The sequence below is a fragment of the Daktulosphaira vitifoliae genome, unplaced genomic scaffold (genome assembly GCF_025091365.1).
Source record: "Daktulosphaira vitifoliae isolate Bord-2020 unplaced genomic scaffold, ASM2509136v1 Scaffold_2, whole genome shotgun sequence".
NCBI lineage: Eukaryota > Metazoa > Arthropoda > Insecta > Hemiptera > Phylloxeridae > Daktulosphaira > Daktulosphaira vitifoliae.
Genome location: NW_026099573.1, coordinates 19,679,545 through 19,689,854, shown reverse-complemented (window position 1 = coordinate 19,689,854; position 10,310 = coordinate 19,679,545).

Genomic DNA, 10,310 nt, shown 5'->3' with positions numbered 1-10,310 from the left:
AAAAATATAATAGATTGAATCGGTATGCGGCCATTTATTATTAACAGGAATCACAATATTAAGTTTACTATTAAAATAAAATAAGTTTATTTTATCTTACCAAAAGTTTAATAAGCTGCTTAAACGTTAAGATTGACAGTAAAAGTGAAATTAATATAAAAATATGTATAATTGATGGCACGTGGGCGTATGTAAGTCACAAATAAACACCGACTTGTCTCGTAATGCTGATCCCGTCTACGATGAATAAGACAATTTTTTTTTTTTATAAGTCGTAGTTTTTGTGACGTTTCACTGCAGATAAAGAACTTGAGAATATATTAATTAACTTCCCTTTAAATAATTAATCATTTTCATTTAGATTTTTTACAATAGTGCAATTTCAACAAAATGTTTGTGCATCTAACTTAATTTAACCCTCCTTAAAAATATGTCTATATAAAATAAAAAATAATTTTTATAATTTTAGAGGGAGCTGCAATAGAATTAGTGAAACTAAGCCCCTTTAAATATTCTCCTCAAATTGCACCTATGATTATTTGTTAAAAAAATCGTAAATGTATTTAATAGTAAATAGAATTTCTATTAAAAAATTTAATTATTTAATTTAATTAATTATTAAAGTTAACTTACCAAAAAACACAAATATGATATTTAAGAATTATTGATTTTATGATGGATGAACATTTTTAAGGTATTTGAAACTGTAATAACACAAAAGTTTTTATTTAAATATAGAAATTCACTTGCGTCCATGCATTCAGTATATGTAAATATACACTGTGTTATATATGTAATGAACATAAAACATAAAGTAGATATTTATAAATTTTTTCATTTTATTAAAATATTATGAATGAACATTTTAAATATTAATACTTAATAATGCGGTCATTAAAAAGCGTGTATGTATAATGTTGTAACATATATTTAAAAACAGTTATTAGAAATATATTTAAAATTTAACCCAATGATATGATAAAATAACGGAATCACATATACTCTGAAAATATTTTTTTTTTCAGTTCAATAAATTCGTTTACTGTTTCAGTGTATGATTTTTTTTGGTGATCTAATTCGAAAACGTATGTTAACTCAGGTCGTGTTACAGATTGGTATACTCTATTGTAATTCCATTGAAATTCTTTCATTTTCGGGAAAAATGGTCGAGACGATACACAATAATCAATGACTTTATTTTGATAAATATTTTTAAGCTCGTTTAGTAAATTTAAAACATTTTTCATAGTGATCTTTTGTTTATTTTCGAAAAAAGATATAATTTTCGATGTTTCTTTACCTAGCGACCCATTTAACATCATTTTGAGATTTTGAGCTATTTGATTGTTAATTTTCTTAATTACATTTAAAACTGCATATTGATTTTTGTATTTATTTTCCATCTCTCCAATAGAAAACGACGAAACGTCAGCTTTTGGCATTTTAACAATTTCATAAGCGTAAGTGTACAATAGAGACAACTGTTTATTTACCCTGTGTTGGTAAGCTAAGTTCAATATCTCATAAGCATATTTAATTGATTTTTCGTCATTTTTATTGAGTGCATTAAAGACTACATCTCCCACTGTCAAATCATATTCACTTATACAGTCCTCAAATGGAACTTCAATTTTTATATATTCGTAATTTTTTAATTTTATTATTTGTTCAAGCGACAGTATTGAATCAATTGACTTAATACTACTTAGAACAATACACATAATAGAAAACAACATTTTCCTAAATTTTATTTTAGTTTTATAATAAAACTGTTTTATCAAGTACTAATAAGACGTTGAAAATGATTTAAAAAAACCAACTGAAATATTTATTATTATATATATGCTACCAATATATTAAGAAATATATTTTAAATCCGGTATTGATTTAGCTTTGTAAAAAAAAAGTCAAAGTATATTAATTATTTTTTGTAATATTTAAAAAATTGCGAATACTTAAATATAATATAAATTAAACTATAGACATATAATAAATAATTACTATTTAACATTAAGTGAATTTTAGATTGTTTATCTATTTATTTAATGACAAAATATACCTTTTAGTTGACAATATATGGTTTATAAATTTATTATTATCCAACATTTGAAAATCTATAATAATTCATGTCTATTAATATTTGAATAATTTTATAGTCAACGAAAGTCGATAACGGTCTCAATTTTTTTATCACATAGCTAGTTAAATATAAAGGTCCCATTTAGGAAAATAATTTTAGATTTATTTGGTAAAATAAGGTAAACTCATAAATTTTGCCGAAAATACTCAAAATTACAAGTCCGGTATTAACAATTCATTTATTTTGAAAAATCACAAAGTTTTATTGAACATATTTTAGAGTTTTGTTTGAACTAATGAATATTTTCTCATTTTAGAGAAGATTATAGAGATTTTATTAAGATCACAGTAACTTTTTTAAATAGAGTGCGGCCTAGAGGGTATTATTTAGAGCCCCGGCAGCGATTCATCATACTCTATGGATGTCGAAAGAGCTTTACGTTCTTAACATATTTATTTTTCATGGAAAATTCAAATTAAATGATAAAGATTTTAACTAAATTTTAAGTATATATCTTTCGTAATTAATTTAAATGTCAAAGATTGGTGTAATGCACAAATTGCTGCTCCCTCACCTCGACAAGATTTAGAATTTTTAAAAAATTTACGAATACAAAAAAATATATAAAAACCCAGCACAGGGGGGTCGCGGCATAGTTGGATCAAGTATAATAATATCTGACAGTGATTATAATCACTATAAAAAAAAAACGCTTCGATGCAAATCTTTAGANTAATCACTATAAAAAAAAAACGCTTCGATGCAAATCTTTAGATAGTGTTTAATTATCTAAAAATATTTTTTAAAAATTGCGAACTATTTATCGTATTTAAGATCAGAAAACATTTTTAATACAACATACAATATTATAAATTACTTGAAATAGTATAAAAAAAAATTATTTTCAAAAAAAAACTATTGCCACACTTTCTTATCTCATAAAAATTTCTCTAATGTGTTTAATTGTTTTTTATAATTTAATAATATTTCTTTAGTTTTAAATATTCAGTGAACATTTTAATAGAGGTACCAAACTATGGTTATTGAGTTACATTAAAGCCAATTATTGATAAACCTGTTCAAATTTTTCCTTCCTTCTTCAAATTAAGTAACTAAACATAATTCTCAGCCTATGTAATTACTTCAACAAATGTAATAAAGAAATACTTTTGAATTTTTTTAATTTTAAATAATACATATACCACGAGGAAGACACGGAATTTAAAGCATTTATAAAGCTAGTTTTTTCAACATTAAACATTTTACATTTATTCAGAATTTAGTTATTATGGTGTAGTGTAACAGAGTCATCTGCCAACGCAACCTCAATAAAATATTCCAATTTAAAATATAAATAAAATACAAATTTAAAATATTCCAATAGTTCTATATGACCTACAGTATCCTAAATATTTAGTACCAAGTATGATAAATTTTCATTAAAATGGGTGTCTGGGAAGTAAGCCAAACAATTTTTTTTAATGCATTAAGCCCCGACATTGGTCATAAGTTAAAAATCGATAAAACAATTTTTTTTTTTTTACAAAATTATCTAAAGAATAATATAATTATGAATATATTTACAACATTTTGTTTATGTGAAAATTTTTGTATTTATTTTAACTTAAAACAACATATGTAACACGCTTAACAGTTGTTTAGAAATATATGAACTATTTAATAACCAAAAGAAATAAATGAAAAATAATTTTTAAGAATTGATCAACAATATGTGTTGTAGATGTTTTGTTAAAAAAATTTAAAATTTATTTTAAAAAAGTCCAGCACAGGGGGGTCGCGGCACAGTGGTGACGTGGCATAGTTGGATCAAGTATAATGATATCTGACAGTGATTAAAATCATTATCAAAAAAAACGCTTCAAAGCAAACCTTTAGATAAAGTTTAATTTTAAAAAATTGGTGGATTATTCCAAAAGCTACATGATCTGCTATTTCCTTATTTATATCCTGATTAAGATAAAGTATGTCGAATGAAAAAGGGATTATTAAAAAATAGTATTTCACATAAAAAAATTGTGTTAATCCATACACTTTTCAAAAAGTTATAGCATAATAAAGTTAAAAATGTAAAATACAAAATTGAACATTTTCACACAAAAATATCATTCGGTAGCTATCATCACCGTGAAGACCAAATAAAGTCCGAAATTTTTTTTTCCATAATAAAGTAAATTACATTAGCTTTAATTTAAGATATATATAAAAGTGTCAAACTTTCAGAAACATTTTCAAAAGTCAAGTTGAAATAGTTAATTTTTTGTGAAAAAGTAGTCATTTTGAATCCCCCCCTGTAGGCAGGTAAAAGGTCAGATTTATAAAAAAAATATACCAAATTATAGTTATTTTATTGATTTGGTCATTTTTAAAAAAGTTATGACAGTTTTAACAAAAAAAAAATGAAAAAAATTAGCGACTTAAATTTGTAATGTTTTTGGAGGTTTTCCACATTTACGGGTAACGAGGGAAATTTTTTCAATTTTTGAGGGTAATGACTAGATACGATTTGTGATCTTTTGACGTATCATTGAAAAAAATCGGTTCAATAAATTTAAATTGCGTAAAAGATATTAGTAATGCATTGAATAAAATTAAGGTATCACTGGAAAAATATTTACCCAATGCTATCTATAGTTTTCAAAAATTTACTGACATTTTATCCGAACAAGATTATGGAGGGTATTATTTAAACAAATTAGTAGAAATGAAAAATTATTATAGAACTGTTGTGGTGCCATTATCGGTAACTAAATTGGACATAAAAAAGACAGTTGATTCATATACTTTCCTTTTTGGAGTACTAGCAGAACTACCCAAATCGCATCATAAAAATATAGATATTTGTTATGTTTTTAACTCGGGATCTAAAAATAGGAAACGTTTACAATCAGTATTAAATGAAGTTATTGAATTAATTGATGAAGAATACAAATGATCTGATACAGTGGCTGGTTCATATTAATGTTAAATATCTACTAATAGATATCTAATTTAATGTTATGTTTTTTTACATAAACTTTATTTTTATTGTATTTCATAGTAACAGTTTAGTTAATAAAAAAATGAATTTAAATAGAACTATTTATTTATTGTTTTCGTTGTTAAATTTAATATATATTTACAAAGAAAAAACCTGTTCTATATAAAAATACTTTTAACTTTAAATATTAAGTAAATAAAAATATATATATTAGTATATTATATAAATATATTTTCTTTCAATTTCTAGAATATAAATTTAAAAATTATTATTATGCGGTATGTTATTTTTCAATATGGCTTTCAAATAAATTGGATTTATTTTCGAATAACAAACTTATTTGAAATTTACAATTTATTTCATGATAGAATAGGATGACATTAAATACGACTTTTAATAAAATTAAAAAAAAAAAGTCAAATATAATAAAATACTAAGATCAATTACCATATAAATGAATATATCTTAAGTTTACATTATTAAAAATATTTGACAAGAGCTAAATTTTCTAAAACAAGAATCCATATTTTTAATTTGATAATATAATAGAAAAAAATTACAAAAAATGTTGTTATTATAATTTTCTTAACCCAACTACCGTTTGAGTTTTAAGATCGTTTAAAAATTTTGATTTCAAATAAAAATTTTTCATTGATTTGGTTTAATCATACCAGTGGTAGAAAAAAATTTTTTCGATAGCCCATAAATTATTTATTACTGTAATTATCCAGAAAACTTTTATTATCTTAACATAACATTTTACTATGTTATTTTTCATATCTTAGTGAATAAAAATTGGTTTATGTAACAGCATAGAAAAATTGAGACTACTGTATATCAAGCAGTGAAATGACAATAGAATTTTGGGCTAAAGTCACTTACTATTGTAACATGTAACTGAACAGTGATCGGATAAAAAATGTATAAAAACAAAATTGTATTTTTTTCTTCTATCAGATTATTAAGTTAATAATAAAGATTTCCGTTTAATAAAAAAAAATTAAATATTTATTAAGTTTACAGGATAAAAAAAAATGTTTTACCATATATTATTCTGAACATTTTTTGAACCATATAATTTTTCACTTTAGAAAAATTAAAAATTTTCCACTTACCAGATTTCGATCACTCTGTATAATTTAGAAAAAGGTCATTACTCAAAAATATTACTATGGTAGAGCGGGGCAAGATTTAAAAAAATATTGTGATGTTTTCCAACTTTTTAAATCAAACAATGATAAATTTTTTCACAATAATATAAATTAATACATTTGTTATTTTTAAAGTATGCTTATACCTTTTTGCAAGAACAATATAATATTGTTGTTTTACAGCGCGACGAGGGTTTCAACTTGAGGGTGAATAATTTTTTTTTCTTTTCCAATAGGTAAATAAAATAATTACAAACAATATACTTTTTTATACATATTAAAATTTTTCAATAATTTCCAAGTAAATAAGAGCCTTATTCTTAATCAGTCGCCCTATGTAAACAAAAATATTCATATAAATTACGTTAAATTAACAAAAATTAATTTTCTACTTTAAAGATAACTTTCTTAAAAAATTAGCATTAAGGAATTTGTAAAATGTAATCCGAAAAAGTGAATTCTTGTTATCTTTTATTCTTTATATGTATAACAACAGAAACACACAATTATAAACGAATATTAATGTTTATTTTAGGTCGAATTTTTTTACTGTGTTGACAATTTCAACTCCTTTAATTTTACTGAACAAAAATTATAAAAACCAGCGAGCCACAGGACAAAGCGCTTATTTTTTAATATGTAGAAAACAACGAAGTAGATCAAATATGTAATTTCTCCTTACAAAAATTTTATTATTATAATCATATATGTAATTTTACTAAAATATTAGTGAGGTTAGAATCCATCCCCAATATGGGCCTATGTTAAGTATATTAATAAATAGCATAGCAATTATATACACAAATAATTTGTAACAGTATTATAAAATATAATAATATTCATTTCATACTAATTGTAAATATTTGTATCAATAAATATTTATTAAACTAAATCTACGTTAATTACTGACAATTTATTATCAGTCAATTTCTCAATTTTTTCTATACTTGCCTCTAAATTTTTAAAGCGTGTCTCTTTTTTGTGATCAATATTGTCAAAATATTCAATATTTACAAGTTTTTCAATTTTATTTAAAATTTCAATCAGCTCTTGTTTTTCTTTTAAATCAATTTGAAATACATAGGTCACATTGAATTTTTCTTTATGAAGTTTTAATAAATCTTCCATTAACAAAATAAGTTCTGTATTATAATTAGATTTTGTATTCTTGGCAGTATAAGCCGTACACATTTCATTGATACGATTTATAAACATCTCGTTAATACTTTCTAATTCATTTAAATAGTATCCACCACCAGAAGAATGTTTTAATTTTTGAATGAAACTGTTTAACCAGACAGTCATTTCATGTCTGTAACTTTCCAGTCTAGATCTCATTTTTTCAAACATATTTATAAATTTTTGTATGATATCATTAGATACAGAAGGATACAAACATGCTGATTGAACGTCAAATTCAATAATTTCATAAGCGTAACTTACTAGTAGGAAAATATATTTAACTGTTCTATTTGTCAACGCAAATTTGTATCCCTCTACATACGCGTATTTTAATGTTACCTTATTTTTATTTGCCATTTCAAACATTTTTTCAAGTGTTGTAAATTCAGTTTTTTCTTCACTTATGTAAACAGGTTCTTCTTTGATGTAGAACCATGAAGGTAGGTCTAATAAAAATTGAAATGCTTCAAGTTGTTTACCTCTGCATAATATGAAATCCATAGATAAAATTGTAAAAATTAATAAATTTGTCATTGTAATTTTTTCACGCTCTGTCTCGTTGTTAAAACTTACAAAAAAAACTAAGTTTTTATTATTTTGTGTAAAACGTATATGTAATTTTTTTTATTTTATAAGCATTTAAAATGAGCGTTACTTATTGTTATTTGCTAAATATGTAATACTTAATAAAATCAAATAAGAAATCAACAAATTGCAGAACAATAAAAAATTGAACTTTCAAAGTTTAATATAAAATAACCATCTCGTAAAAATATTTATTTGTTTTTCATCAAAAATTCTGAATAGCGACATCCTCATAGAGATAAAATAAAAAACTCTATAAAAACATGTAGTTAATTCGTTTCTTTTTTATCACTTTGAGGATAAAATACCTAAGATTTGATTTTTTTCAATGAGAACTCTTATTTTTAACTTTAATATATGATAAAATAAAAAATTATTAACAATTTTTTTTATTATAGTTTTTATTACCGGAACTACCGTTTGCATTGTAAAATTGTAAGGCGACTTGGATTTAAAATACAAATTCGTCATTAATTTGGTTTTCATAATACCGGTGGTATCAATAATCTGTTTCAATGAATCATAAATTACTATCATTATTTATTTTTGCTATTTTAAATGACAATTGTGATAATAAGAATTAATAATAAAAACTTGCTTATATGATAACATGAATAAATGATAACTACTCGTTTTAAACTGAAAATTATCAATAATAAATTGGTCAAAGTCATTAAACTTTAACAAGCAATAACGAAAGAACGGTTCATCGTAAAGAAAATATTATAAGAGTCAAATTATTTGAAATTTCTTTTTTTGTATCATATCATTAAATCAATATCATATGATAATAAACAGTCGATGTAGCTAAGTATGTACATTTACTCGTTTGATGGATTGAGTGAGCCAACGATGTGTATGTATTTGAACCTGCACTCCGGTGAAACAAATGACGTAATAGGCGCGACAACTCTCCTAACACTTTAACCCCCTGAACAATTTATTCAGTTCATTCCGGTCTAGCAGTAATGCCCATTAATCAGTCGAACTTTGCTCCGGTTGCAACAAATACAGTGTTATATAAAAAAGCGCTGAAGTCCCAAGTCAAGATGAAGGTCATAAGTGCTAATGTAAGAGTCGTTTGCTGCCGTTAGCGAGATATTGGATTTAACGTGCTAGGCTTCATCGGATGGAAGCATAGCAATTTAAGCGTTGGTATCGACAAGTAAACAACGGCCAGTAAAAGCAACGGGAGGCTCAAAAGACGCCGCCGCTTGCTTTAGTTTTCCGACCGGAACGTACACGGCGGAACACAATGTCGGGCCTTTTCATCAAAAGGGTCAGGTAAAAAAATGAAACACCATCCCCGGAAAGTCGAAGACACGAGCGCGATCTCAATTGGTTCCTTCGTTCAGAACGCGCTCTTGACTTTGTCGTTGTGACGTTATGGTGAGACTGACGGATTTGAGCCGTCAACGTCAAATCAGCATTCTCCAAATGATTGTCCGTCCCATGCTTAGTTACAGAATGAACTTCACTTCCGCTGCTGGTGTCCATGACACGGTCGGTAAGGTCAGCGACCTGTCTGAATCTGTGAAGATAATGGAAATGGTTGTTGGTAGCTTCTGTACCCAAAATAATTTCAGAGCTTCTCCGTCTAAGCCGATTGGAAAAACCGCACAAATGTCCCTTGGTCGTTGAGTCAGACGACGGTTACCCAGACCACCCGGCAGTGAGCAGCTTGAGAGTTTGAGTTAGTAGAAATTAAACGTTTACTAATGGCCGTATAATTCGGTTTGGCAAATACCCTCATACCTGCGATACTCTAGTCGGAAAAAACACCTTGCGCATCAACTGTCCACGCAATCACTGCAGACGAGTTGTCTAAAGACAGAAAATCGCGAATACGTGAAATACTTTCGTCTGACATAACCGTGAATTCCATACATTTAAAGAAATAAATAAAAAAAATTTAATTCCGCGAAATGGAAAACGAGCGATCAAGAGTATTGATAAAATAAGTTGGCACAAAGTGGATCTTTAAAATAAGATTAAACACGTAAGAAAATACTAGAAATTATTAAGAGTCATACAATGTGTAACGATGATCACAACTATATGATCGTAACTGACTAGAAAAAAAATATAAATCAAAGTTAGAATAAGAAAATTAAGATAGACAACATCAGGTTTTACATAACATAAGTGTCAATGTTATACAAAATATAAAAATCACAATAATAATTCACGAAACGGATACTGTCGCCATCATATAAGTGATAACATATCATGTTATTGCTATCGATACACATTATTTGTATGATTGTTATAATTAAATCAAATCAATGATAAATTTTCACTTAAAATCCAAATC